The following is a 14,664-nucleotide window of genomic DNA, read 5'->3' as shown; positions in this document are numbered from 1 at the left end:
TGTGTGTGTGTGTGTGTGTGTGTGTGTGTGTGCACGTTTGGGGGGGATGCACACACGTTCTGGCGGGAGACCAAAGCTTTCCCTCCCTTGTCCAGACTTCTTGAGGGCAGATCGGGGCTCTGCCAGCAATTAACTGAAGAAATGACAACACCTCCTGTTGATAGAGGCTCCTGAAGAGCCGAGGGGGAGGGTTCAGCGGGCCTGCGCACGACAGCCGCTGCTTGACTGACATGTAGGGAAGGGCTTTTTGTTAACACTCACTCTGATTCAGCCTTCTGTCAGTGTAGATGTAAAGTAGGTCTGGAGACTAAACTGAACCGCGACCCCAGGGCTTAACACACTGGATGTCAGACCCGCGGTTGACTCTTCAACTGACACAGTTAAACTCTCAGAGCCCTGATCTGTGGTGCGTTTCATCCTGATCCATATGTTTTCGATGTCTGGCCCACAAAAGTTTGCTTTATAGGTCACGTGTGTGTGTGTATGCGCATGTGCTTTATCTCAAAATGTTTTACTTGATTGACACAGATCAGGAATCTCACATCAGTTTACACCATAATCATCATGCAAGTCATGTGTTTAAAGGTCCCATATTGTCAAAACTGAAAATTCCTGGCTTTTTTTACAATAACTGAGGTCTAGGGGCTATTTAACTATCATATAAGTTTCAAAACAGTCAGTCCACAGTAAAATGCACACAGCCTGCATAAAGTAGCTGTGATTTTTCACGAACCGTTGTGACTTCCGTAAAAAGTTGACGTCAGAACTACTCAGTCACCACCTTCAGTCACCACCCCGAGCACTGCCCACAGTCCCACTCTCCTTTTGCCAAACCCCCAGACAACATCGGCCGACCTGTAACGTTACACTCTCACTCAAAGGATGGACGATCTGACAGGATTGTTACTATGAGGTGGATCACATCTAACGTTTATAGTAAAGACAAACTCACTGTGTCTATCTAGTCATGATGAAGATGTATATACATTTCAATTTCAGCAGGCAACTATTTTTACAGCTACATTATTGTTCCAGCCACAATTAATCACAACAATGAATATACAATTACAAATGATTATATATAATTCGTCAGTTTGTTGTTTTACACACATGCGCACACAGACATTATTTCATACACGACATAGTCGTGAGATGCAAGAAACATAGACATATGGCAAGAAATCTGTAGACGCGCCCATAACAACAAAAGACAATACTTTATTGAACCTTTTCTGATAAGAAGTGAGCGCTCCAAACGCTAGCATTTTTGACGATCGTTTCTGTCCAGTCTGCTCGTTTTATCGCGTTTAACCACAGCTGTCGTCGGTTTTTTGTCTGGCAGGGGCAGCAGATATGCGATCAAATTTCTAATTCTAATTCTAATTCTGGCACCCAACATCACAACAAGATGATATTGATGCTTTTTGGTACTTATACCACAAATATATATTCTTAAGGACATCAAGACTTAAAATAAAACTCCAGAAAGGTGTAAAATATGTGACCTTTAAGCTTGTGTTTAGCTTTTTTTTTTTCTGCCAACAGGAATTATTATAATTATAATTTTATATACTATTATTAAAGGAATTAATTATATTATTTCATTCATTCATTTGATATAATATAATATAATATAATATAATATAATATAAATGTCTTGGTGAGTATTCACATAAACAGTCAGTTATGTCTTCAGTTAAAGTAAACAACTGAGAAAGAAAGCGCATGTGTACAGTGTATTAGATCCGTGCAGTCAGTCTTAGTCTTAAAGAGACAGCAGTCTATCAAACTGATTGCTGTCTGTGTCGTTAATATTAATCAAACAACAAAAGACAAACGAAAAAATCACTCACTGCTCTTGACTTACTTTTGTAATTGTAATTGTAAGGTTTCATCATTCATTTATTAGGGATGCAATTAAATTTCAGCCGCTGAAAATTATTGGCCAAAAATGGCATTTTCGGTTTTTGGCCGAAAGAGGAAAAAAACAGTGTTCAGCTGTGTGACGATCTAATCAATATTCTGTTCTATGATTGTGCGTTCTGTTGAGTTGTTCGCGGCCCATGCGAATGCTTCACTTGTGTACTGCTCATGCTCACCGGAAAAGCAAAGTCCGCTCAAATAACGCACCGACAGGACATTTCTATGTAGTATACTTGTTCCTGTTTGCAATTGCACTACTGTGCTGTAACGTGGTGTATTACAGGTGTACTGTGCAACACTGGTAAAATGACGCTACCCACTTGTGACGCTATGCTCTGCTCACGTGCCCTGATAATAGCTTTGTAAAACTATGTATTATTTGGGTAATTAAACACAAAATTCTGTTAAATTTGATTCTGTTGCATGGAACTGAATAAAAATAATATATTGATATTTAATACTATTTTCTGTCCAATTTTGTTGTTTTACCTTCAATAAATGTGTTGTTATTTTATTGGCTTGTATTTTTTAAATCCGGTTAAATGTCGGTAAATTCAGAGTTAAATTAAAAAAGTCTTATAAAATTATTTTATATTATTTAATAAAATAATAAATAATTATTCAAAAGCATTGTCGGTTTTGGTTTTTGGCCAAATGCATCCAGATTTTTTGGTTTCAGTTTCGGCCAAGAGTTTTCATTTCGATGCATTCCAAGTATTTATTTATACAGTGAAGACTATCAAGTGTTATTTTATATTGAATTACTTCATTCAAATTCTGTAGTATTTCTGTACCTGAATATTGCTGTTAGACTTACCTGAAAACTGAAAGCACTGATTTATTGTCATTAAATGTAGCTTTGCTCACTGCCAGCATCTAGAACGATTTTGATAAACATTTTAGTGTTCATAGCAGAGTGCTCTCTTAACTTGTAATATTTAATCCAGGACCGTTTTCATAAATATGGATATAGATATAGCATAATTTATATTGATTTCATTTCCTTTTTTGACCAGCTGCTTCCTTAGTTGTTTCCTCTCTCATTCTCTGTAATTCTCTGTCTCTGTCTTTATGCGATCTGTTAAGTAGTAGTTCAGAGTTACATCACCTAGAACATTCTGATCCAAACACTGACATTTTACACCTCTAATAGCCCTGCTGTTCAGGGTCTTCATTGAATTACAGAGTCTACCCATGTTCTTGCTTATGCTAACCCATGATCCAGAGGCTTATTGGGGGAAACTCAGACAGCCAGGTACCCTGCTATTAGAGTTATTGTGTTTGTGTCAAGGCTGTGGCCTACCTGACATCTGCTCTGTGGTTGGATAAGGGACATGAGTTTAACCTATGACCCTTCAACTATTTAATTAATGAATTTAATGGTTTACATAACTAATGATGTCACAACCCATGTTCATGAGACACTTTCTATTTATGAAGCTACTGAATCCAAGTGTTTTAATCTTTACATTTTGTGTTAATAATATGTGAATATGAGCTACAGCAAGAAACGAGGAACTGAGGGAGTGATTTTCACTTTAAAGTGCCCAAAAGAAGAGCTTCAGGATATATATGAAAGTGAATCAATATCATTGATCCGGATATAATTTATGTTGTTTCGGGTCATAAAAACTCTCTTTTTTCTTTCTTTGATTTTTCCTCTTTATGTGACTGTTAAATACATGTAAGAAGAGAGTGAATTGGATCATGGAAGAAAGGAAGGACTGTCTCAAGAGTCGCAAGACTAATGTGGATGTATCTGCTTGGCCTTCGGCAGCAGCTGTTCTGAAGGGCCACCATTAATCTAACCCTCTAACCGGCTCTGTACACAGCAGGATAAGTGGAGAGGGGTCTTTGGATCAATGGAGGGTGGGACAGACCAGGACAGAATGTGTGTGGAGAGGTATAGACCTGATAAACGAAAGACCAGCTGTCTGCAAGAGCTGCCCAGACCTCATCAGCAGGATCAGAGAGAACTTTTCAACGTTTTTTGTACTCTTTACAGGTCTTTTAGAAATGCACCCCAGGTCTTTGGGAAACGCACCCCAGAATAGTTAACATCTATCATGGGTTTAGTAGATATCAAAGGTGTCAAATTTGATTTCTGTGGTGTTCATGTTGGGAAAACTGGCTTATTTGTGATGTATAATGCCTCTTATTGAGTAAGGAAGTGATATATTACATAAACAGATGGGAGGCATGGGAACTAGCATGTGCACCTGGATACTACTTCATCTAGATGACTTTAACACTTTGTTGACCTGACCAACCATTGAGAATAGGATTGTTGCCAAGTGCTATTAGCTAACATGCCGTATGCTTCTTTCTTACATGTGCTGTCTTTGAAACAAGACAAAAGCTGTCTTTAAAGGAATAGTTCATCGAAAAATTAATAACTTTATTATTTTTAAAGAAAATAATGATTTTATTCAGCAAGGATATAGTAAATTGATCAAACGTGAAGACATTTATAAAATATTTCGATTTCAAATGAATACTCTTCTATTGATTATTTTAAATTGTAATAATATCTCAACTTTTTTGCTGTATTTTTAAGCAAATAAATGCAGCCTTGGTGAGCTTTTTTTGCTTACTGACCCCAAAGGGTAGCGTATGTCTGCGTAAACTATTCCTTTAACTGGTAATGGTGAGCGTGATTTGACCAAGTACAACATGTTCCTGGATCAACATCCATGTTGATCCTGGAACATCATTCCAATCAACCAATCAGAATTGAGAGATAACTTTTTAGGAAATGTCAGTTTTAGGCTTACAATCAGGATTAGGTGCTTCTACATCCTTGTTAATCAGCTATCATTTCCCTCTGATTTTAGTAATAAATTATGGGTAAGGTTAGGTTTAGGGGTAGGGATTGGGTGATCCAGGAACATGTCTTACTTGGCAAAATCACGGCGACCAACTGGTAATACCAGTAACCCTGCCATTATGTTGATCTGGCTATACACAATGTTTTATCTCTTGTCCTTTTATACACAAACAAGTGTTCAAAAGCCACTGGGTTACACGACCGAACATGTCAGAGTGGGATGCACTCCAGTGGGACTCTCATGGACCCGTTTCAACTCATTACTGACAGCTTTTGTACATGGCCTCTCTCATAAACCTGGCAGCTCCCAGCCTTCCCAAGTGTGCTCTTCAGACCTCTCGTTAGTCTCTAATGAGCCGCCCCGTTGATTGCTGAAAAAGAAGAAAGAAAAAAAACCCAGGAACATCCAGTTTGTCTCATTCCATCTTTGATTTCGCCCTGACACAGACAAAGGAGGCCTTACTTTGCTCAAACAGCCATGATGCTCCACTGTTGCATCTCTTTGTTTTACTCTTGTCCTGTCCTGGAGTTCCACAAACAACAAGAGCCTTTCTAATTCTATCTTTCTCTAATACATTCATATTCCTCTATCCTTTCTTCTCCTCTCCTCTCATCTCTTTCTCTTCTTCCGCCCCTCTCCCGCTTTTGCTCTTTTTAACCCGTGCCCCTCCCTATCCCTCTGCCTTTGTGTCCCTCAAGCTGGTTTAAATATTTAAACAATGCAATTAGCGTTACACCTGATGCAATTGAAAGACGGGCCCTTTGTGACCGTATGCTATGGCACGGCAACACAGCAGGAATGCCTTTGCTCATAGCCTTTTAATGTCTGCATGACATGAATGCAGGTTTCGTTACCTCTGAACTTGAATTAGAATCTCTGAATGTCACATTATTGAAAATCTATTATGAAGCGAATATCCATTTGGTATACATGTTTTTTATCACCCAGTTTAATCTGGAATAGAATAGAATAGAATAGAATAGAATAGAATAGATCAATGATGCAATGATGATTTAATGATGCACCGAAATAATTTTTTTTCCAAACAAGAAACCAAAATTAAAGGGATAGTTCACCCCAAAATGAAAATTACCCCATGATTTATTAACCCTCAAGCCATCTTGAGTGTATGTGACTTTCTTCTTTCAGACGAATACAATGGAAGGTACATTAAAATTGTTCCTAGCTTTATAATGGCAGTGAATGGGGTTTAAGATTTTGAAGCCCAAAAAACTGCACCTATACATCATAAAAATTGCCCCACACAGCTCTGGGGGGTTAATAAAGGCCCTCTGAAGTGAAATGATGCATTTATATAAGAAAATATCCTTATTTAAAAAAAAAAAAATAAAAATACTAACCTTATTCAGTACTGGTTAAATACCATAACCAAATGATTTGCATTGTGTTAATGGTTCTCAAACATGCATTTATCACTAGCGGCACCACAATTTCTGAATATGTGAAAAGTTTATGAAAGAATTGTATTGCTTTTTTTTCCTGTTCTATTGAAATCTGAAATGATTTCTTCATTTGGCACGAGATTGCTAATGACCTAAATTGAAATTAGGGGGGGAAATGCATTTATTTTATATTTCTTCATTAAAAGTACTAAGAACCATTAACAGAACTGTTAAGGAACCAAATCATTAATAGTAATTGGAAGTAGAACCAGAATCATTCAATTCTTTATTATTCCCATTCCTATCAGATGCATAGAGTTGTGTCAGGGAGTTTCAGTCCTGTTTCTAATGTATTTTCTGTTTCTCACTGCTTCCCCAGAGTGATTTAGATCTTCCAGCTCCTTGTTATTTCTATGCCAATCATGAAGAACTGAAACAAACCTTTTATTTAGGCTTACTCCCTCTGTTTTGCATCTGCCAACACAGGAGCCCCCACAAAAGACGTCAGTGGAAAGGAAAAAATGTGAAACATTTTCATAATAAGGGAAACCCATTCTGCCCTTCACTGGGCTTGGACTGTACATGTTTGAGGTCACAAGCAAATACACTACAGCAACAAACACTGTTTAATCTCCACATTCCTTGATCTGTGAAGCAAACTGGGGAATAGAGAAGTTTCTGCAGTGTTTAATCTCACTTTGCATTGAAATTAGGTTTTGAGCTGTTATCTTTGTATTCATGCTCACTGTTAAACTCCTGAAGATAGATATGCAGTCACAGAGGAGACCCCTTATCATAATTTAATGTGCGTACCTTTGGAAACTAAATACCTTCAAATTGCAAATCCACCTTGGAGACACAGGATCAAGGGTCCTGCTTAGAGTTAAGCTGTCAATCACCTGCACTCCTTGGGTTTTAGATGTAAGCTATAGTAATTTGGCTTGACCTGTGCACTTAATTTAGACATTGAGATGAGAGTTTCTTGAAAACATTCTGATTTTAATTTGTTCCATACATATGTGCAAAATGATAACAAAAATGTCATGGGAATGTTACCCCAGACACTGAAAAGTGAAGCTTAATAAGGTTTTTATGCTTAATTTATGTCCTGGGCACCGTAAATTTAACCATTGGTCCTGTATGAGGGTACTACTGTAGATGGTACAAACTGGTACTTTGACACATATAAGATGGTACTGCACAATTACCATATTCATATACCATGGTTTATGAATTAATTCTTTCAACAAGGTTGCATCAAATTGATCAGAAGTGACAGTAAAGACATTAATGTTACAGAAATATTTAAATGAAATACTGCTCTTTTGAACTTTTTATCAATTAAAGAATCCTGGAAAAATGTATCCATTTTCACAGAAAATATTAAGCAGTACAATTATTTTCAACACTGACAATAATAAGAAATGTTTCTTGAGCATTTCAGAGGGATCATGTGACACTGAAGACTTTATTACATAAGTAAAGTGCATTTTAAAATATATTAAAATAGAAAAGCTGTACCAATTATAATAATTTTTCACAAATTACTGCTTTTACTGTATTTTTTAATCAAAAAATCTTACTGACAACAAAAAATGTATGCCACCCCACAAAAAAAATGTTTGCCACGATATATAAAAAAATAACTATATATATAATTCCATAGTACTATTTAGTATTATATACATAGTATATAATTTTTTTGTGCATTAATAATACAGCAATCATTGTTGATTAGAATATGATAAGCCACTACATCAGAATAACATGCATGACATATTTGCAATTATTTGCTGCATATTGTCAGACTGTCCGACAGCTCATTTTAATTAGAATCTTCTCAGAATGTGTTTACATTATTAGATTGCTCTTAATGATGTTGCTATGAAAGTGTTTGACCTTGCTAGTATGTCACATTCTGCTATATATCAACATGCGCTAAGCAATTCCTATCTTGAATGTGGAATTAAGTACTACTTCTTTAATGAACCTTTTTTTGTTTGTTTTGACTAGAAGCAAGACTTTAAATATCTTTATACTCTAACTCTCTGGCACTGGCATCTATTGGTCTCTATTAGGCTTCTTTAATCATATATAGTGAGCATTTGCATGTTGTTGACATTGTGTTGATTTGTCAGTAGGTGACATGAGGGCAAGCAGGGAGTAAAAAGGGGTCCAGACGTACACGAGATTGAGACGCGGGTCGAAATGGAGAGATCAAGCTCAGAGGGAAAGCCTGGAGGAGGGGAGAGTCTTTCAGCCCAGCCTGAGAAACGCTACATCCCCCCCCCCACCCCAAGCTGAGAGCAGGCGGTATCCAGCTCAGAGAGGGGGAGGACAGCACACCCAACTGCCTCGGTTTTACATATGTCATGCGTTTGTGTTTTTCCTTGATGTGTGTATGCGTTTTTTGTTCTGTGGAGCACGTGTGTGTAGATCTTTTTGAAAGGGGGCAGGGGTCTGCCCACATGGTGATTAATTATTCATAAGGTGGGCGGGGATAAGTCAAAGTAGGAGGTGGCAGACGGGGGAATCTGTGTTTGCTGTGCGTGAGGGAGGCAGAAAGAGAGAGGGAACATCAGAGACAGTTAGTAAGGGCTTGAGGTAAGGATGCACAGAGGCATAACAGCCCCCAGAAGACACGTCATTAAGGAACTACACACATGCTTTGCTTCTTGATGGCACAGGCTGTAAGCCACAGTGACCTACTCCTCTAGTCAAAGGATTTTAAAGCAAGCAAACAGCCAGCACAAATAAATGAGGAATCTACTCTATTAGAGATGACAGGCCAGCTCACTCTTACCAGTTACAGAGACCTTCTTGCCTAAGAGGTAAATTGGATTTGTTTTCTTATGTATTCAAAAGCAGACTACAGAGGGCTGATAATTGCCTTTTTTTTGTTTCTGGAAGGAGAGAGAGGGCTTGCCAGCATGTGTCTTTTTTCTTTCATTCATTCTTATGTGTGTTTCATCCCACATGCTGACCGCGTTACACCGGGCTTTGTTGGTCTGACACGTTTAGACTTGTGGATCTTATTCTGTTATTTTAGTTAGCTATGTTAAGCTTTTAATGAACATTCAAAATATATAAATATTTAAAAAAACATAAATATGAAATGTATAACCTTTATAAAGAAACTGAATACTTTTAAATTTGACATGAAATAAATATTTGAAAGGTTAAATTAAATATTTGAGAGATTATACTGAATATTTGCGAGATTGGCAAATTGTATTTAGTGTTATTGTCTCTCTGACAATAATTGTGTGCCTTTGAGCTGTGATTTTGGTTGGTCACGGTGGCTGCTCGCTATTCTAATAAAGGGCCTTTCAGACTTCGTTTTTTAATGGGCTTCCACTTGTAGTCGGTATGATGAGTAATGTATTATTTGCCAAATAACATGAAAAGGGCATTTTGCATGTAAATTTATGAGTTAGTCATTTTCTAAATTAGTCAGACATTTATTGATGAGTGGTTGGCTGTGGATGAGTACATATTGATGTCTGAGTTGGACGCTGGGATTCATGTTGCGCGATCAGGGTCGCCGGCTGTGACCTTTGTGAACTCTGTTGCATTGCCCTCTCACACTCGTTCTAAAGTCTTCTGTCTGTCTGCATATCTCGCTGCCACCACATTACTGAACGTCATCTTCTGGCAGACTGAGGAGTAGTCTTTTGTTTTACTCTAAAAAAAAAAAAAAACTAGAGCTGTCAGTCAGATGCATTAAGTGTCTAGCTAGCATATGACTTGCGTTCAGAAGAAAACGGTCATTTACTGAAGAACATAAGCCAGCTGCCCTTGACAACCTCAAGCACAACCTATGAGCTGTCATTGTCCGATCTGTGTAGATTTGGACTCTGCAGTGTTGTGTTTCTGTCTTTGTCTCAGTGTGGTAAAGGTCCAAATGAATGATTGTAACTGTTCAACCAGATCTGTTTAGAATACTCGCTATTTATTTCAACACGCAATTAGACTACATTAATGAAAGTGTTTAGGGTGTTTTTTTCTTTTATTTGTTCTCATTCTCTCTCCCCCTCTATCTCTATCCTCCTTTCTCTTCATCTCTGCTTACAAAGTTATTTGTCAGTTTTGTATTTTATCACAGCTTAAAGTATAATGAACTATTATTTAGTGTTTACCATAAAGAGATCAGTTTATTGTGATAATATAATTTTAAAACAGATCCATACACATCCTTTGTGGTCTTGTCCCGGTGGTCGTCTGAGACAAGGTCTTTATAGGGGATCTGTATCTGGGGCTCATAAGATTGAACAGTTCTTTTCATTCAGTGCAACAGTTTACATAAAAATAGCTATTTAGTAAGTATAGCGATTGCAAAGAAAGATAATTTAGTTCTGCATTGTTTGTATGCACAGGTAGTCCTGCCTTCAAACTCTTAGGATTGGTTAAACCAGAATTTGCCAGATGTTGGACCTTTCAGATACTGTGTTTTTAATATTTTAAAAGCATCACAGTGTTTATTCCTTTAGATAAGTCAAATGTCTTACTTATAGTTGTCTGTTCTCATTAATGCTGAAATAATTACACATTCTCCTTTGAAGAATTGAAATACGCGCAGTGGTGAAAGCAGCTGTTTCATATTTACAACATAGCAGTCATGCATAGTCAGAAAAAGGCTGTTTGCTGTCCAGACTTTGATGTTTTCTAGGAAACTCCTGGAACTGATATGCAGCATTCACATGTGGCTGATGGCGACATGTCAGGATTTGTTCTGCCATGTGTATCTCTGCAAAACACATGGGAATAAATGGTTACTGTCACTTTACAAAAGAGCTTCTGTCGTGCCTTAATGTTAATGTTGTTAGTGGCCTAGACCGGAACCATGAGTGAAGTTCTGGATGAATGCACCTGAAAAAAAGGCAAAAACATCTCAGACTTGTGACAATGACATTATGACCTTGCGTAATATCATCAGCACTGTTGAATCAGCCATACAGCCGGACATGCAATACAAGGGGCTGATTGTGTAGATCTATGCGTTTCTGTGTATGGGGGGTTGGAAAGCCCATTGCTTTGTGCGGGCTGAACAGGAGGATGTTAATGTACTCGCAGATAATGCACAGAGATGCTCTTTCACTGTAAATATTTAAACATCAGTTTACTTAGTATAACTTAGAAATTTTCCCACAATAGCACATTTACACTTATGCTTAACCCAACACACCAGACATATGCGCTGTATACCACAGAAGTAGTAAGCTTATGCGATTCCTTCTCACTTCTCATCATGCCTGATGATTTACCAATAAAATGTGCACTGATTGCACAAAAAGATTGAATTACTTTGTAAAATCACTGTCTGGATTCAGTAATATACTTTCATGTAATTTACGCTGCCTTTCAGAGTGGATAAATGTCCTTTTATAGAATAAAAAGTGGTCTGGTACTGCTCATTTACATCCTGAGATCGGGCCAGGCATGGATGGATTGTTCCAGAACGTCTCCAATTAGTCCAGGTCTGTGTGGTTTAAAAAGCCTTCTGCTTTCCATAATGAGAGATTTAGCACTGGTGACACTGGCAATGCTCTTTTGGAGTATTAATCGTTTCCCTTGTGTTCGTGTCAAGACTAGCTAAGCTCTTAATAATAAGTGAATATATAGTCTATTGTGGCAAACTCAGCAAAATTACCCTCATATGCAGCATAATTGCACTCACAGCTGTTAGTCAGCACTTCCAGACCCATGCTTCTGTTTTATAATAGCGTAATAGTCTTACAGGTAGGCAGTAAGATCATACTGTAAGAACTGACATTTTGAAGAGAATATGGAGCCAGATGCTCAAATCCCAGATGGGGAACAGTTGTTGGACCCTTGAGCATTGCGCTTGAATTGCGTGATTTTTCCTACTGAAAGTGTGTGACTGAAAGAGTAACGTGCTTACACATATTACACACATTCATTCAGAAACATATTGAGGATCACAAAATAGCTATAAATGTTCCTGTATTGCCAAGATCACCAAAAGACAAAGGCTAATATAAGAAACTACAGTATTAGCACACGATCAAAAGCTTGAGTATATTTCTTCTTTCCTGCATTTTTGATCCATTTGTGGATATTATTGTAGCTCGAAGCTGTCAGAGCATGTTTTATGGATGTTGCATGACGGGCGACGACAGAAACGTGTTAGTAGCATGCAGAAATAATCCACACACATTTCCTGTGACTAAAAGGGATAGGCTGTATTACATGGGGAAGTCGTGGCCTAATGGTTAGAGAGTCGGACTCGTAACCCAAAGGTTGTGAGTTCGAGTTCGAGTCTCCGGTCCGGCAGGTATTGTAGGTGGGGGGAGTGAATGTACAGCACTCTCTTCCACCTTCAGTACCACGACTGAGGTGCCCTTGAGCAAGGCACCGAACCCCCAACTGCTCCCCGGGCGCCGCAGCATAAATGGCTGCCCACTGCTCCGGGTGTATGTTCACGGTGTGTGTGTGTGTGTTCACTGCTGCGTGTGTGCACTTAGGATGGGTTAAATGCAGAGCACTAATTCCTAGTATGGGTAACCATACTTGGCCACATGTCACTTCACTTTCACTTTCACTTTCACATGCCAATCCACCAAAAAATGAATAAATTCAGAGGTATAATTTGTATGTCTCTAAAACAGCATTGACCTGAATTATGACCTCGTGTTGCCTCATGCACAGCGCCTGAGGGCAACAGTACGAGCCGAAGCAAACATGAAGTTCAACAGAGCTCGGCGTGGAATACACATGAGTCTGATTCATCAGACGTCAGTCCGCTGCGATTTGCTGGTGTCTTCAGATCTGAGAGAAGGGTAAATCTTGAGGCTTTAGGTTTTAGCATAAACTACAGAATTAAGAAAGCACTGTAAATAGCATGCGCATATATTATCTTCAGTTCCTGAATGCACCAACTGCATTGACCCTGTGGCATTTGGAACAGGTTCAGTCAGAATGGTTTAAGGACGGAGATGGGATGGTCTCCCACAAAGCTGGTCCTCTCTCTGCTTCAGGGGCTTGAAAAACAGTTCATGAACCCTTTGGATGCTCTGAGGCAAAGCACAAAGTAATTAGCAGTATTTCTTAGGGATTTTAGGGATTCTCTTTGTTTGAATATGATTAGCATAGAGTGCTTGTGTGAAACGTGTTTCAAGTGTGATTATGGGTTTCTTAGCAGCATGCTTGTCATGTTTCGGAGCTGTGTTGTCTTTGAGGAGCCTTTGTTGAAGAGTTTGTACCACAAATTTCCCAACCTTTTTTCCAGTACCCCTCCATTGACACCAAACCAGAAATTAGTTAAGTTTAGCCAATTTTTAAATTGTTTAACATATAGTTTATTTGAAATATTTGTGATAATTTTACTCCGTTGACAGACCCAATTATTTACAAATGTCAATTAAGTAGCATTAATATTTAAATATATTATAACTTTATATACAGTTGTTAAAATCAGTTAATTTTTAATACAAACTTTTAAATTACTAGTAAAATAGTATAATATATATATATATATATATACATTTTTTTTTATTAATCATTGAGGTTAAAACATCTTGTCTATTCTTTATCTGTACAAGGAGGGACATGTTCTCAGTTGCCATCTCATTCATTGATTGGCTTTCTCTATTCTGAGAGCTTTAATGGCAGCATGTGTCCAGAATAATCACAAAAGAATGAAAAGCCCACCTTCCTAAATTAGCTCCAGGGGCGTTTCTTGTAGTTGTTATTGTGCAGTGGATGGATTTCTGAGGTTTGATTAATGGATTTGTCAGCAGCTCATCTCCCAGAGCCCCCTTCTCTATCACACACTCATTCACACATAGACTCAAACACACATGCAAATTCAATCAAACTCACACATAAGCATGCACACACATACTAACGCACGTTTCTTATCATTCGGCAGCAAGCGGGCATCTCTAGAGACTATTCACACCCTTCACACAATCCACCAATCCCTCCTTATGATAAGCGAGAATGAAGGAGGAGAAAAACACAGGGAGGAGCAGGGAACCCGTGTTCCAGGAGGTGGGATGGCACAGCTACGACCATTAAGAGATCCAGAATGTATTTAATCACCAAGGTAACCCCAGGCAGATGGACACATCCAGGAAATGAGTCCCAGCAGCTATTTTTGTGAACCATCACTCCTGCTAACCACACTGCAAAAAAAAACAAAAAAACAGTTTTTGTGTTGTTTCAGTAATAATATCTAACCGGTCTTAAAATAAGGTTTACTTGAGAAGCAAAAGGACATAAATATGATATAAAAATGTACTTTTGAATCTTGAATTTAGTTTATTTTTCTTTCCCTAAAGGTTCCAAAAGGGGGGTTTCACAGCAATACCATAGAAAAACCATTTTGAGTTCCACTTTTTGTTGTTAGTGTAAAGAATATTTTAATAATCTAAAGAACCTTTTTCTCTAAAGAAACATTTGTGGAATTGAAAGATTTTTTGGGATGTTAAAGTTGGAACAAGAGATGACAATGAAACTTACTTTTAAGAGTGTACAGAGTGTAAGAG

At 38.0% G+C, this 14,664-nt stretch overlaps 1 protein-coding gene across 1 annotated transcript in view; it reads left to right on the top strand.

Moving 5' to 3' along the window:
• Nucleotides 1-14,664, top strand: part of nfasca (neurofascin homolog (chicken) a) — a 79,021-nt gene that overhangs the window by 13,277 nt on the left and 51,080 nt on the right. Inside the window, exon 3 of the mRNA XM_016443580.1 lies at nucleotides 8,293-8,985. The gene's annotated coding sequence lies outside the window, so the exon portion shown is untranslated. The remainder of the gene's footprint in view (nucleotides 1-8,292; nucleotides 8,986-14,664) is intronic.

Source organism: Sinocyclocheilus anshuiensis, unplaced genomic scaffold, assembly GCF_001515605.1.
Source record: "Sinocyclocheilus anshuiensis isolate Anshui unplaced genomic scaffold, SAMN03320099.WGS_v1.1 scaffold51, whole genome shotgun sequence".
In the NCBI taxonomy this organism is placed as follows: Eukaryota; Metazoa; Chordata; class Actinopteri; order Cypriniformes; family Cyprinidae; genus Sinocyclocheilus; species Sinocyclocheilus anshuiensis.
This window is presented reverse-complemented; position numbering and strand designations above follow the sequence as displayed.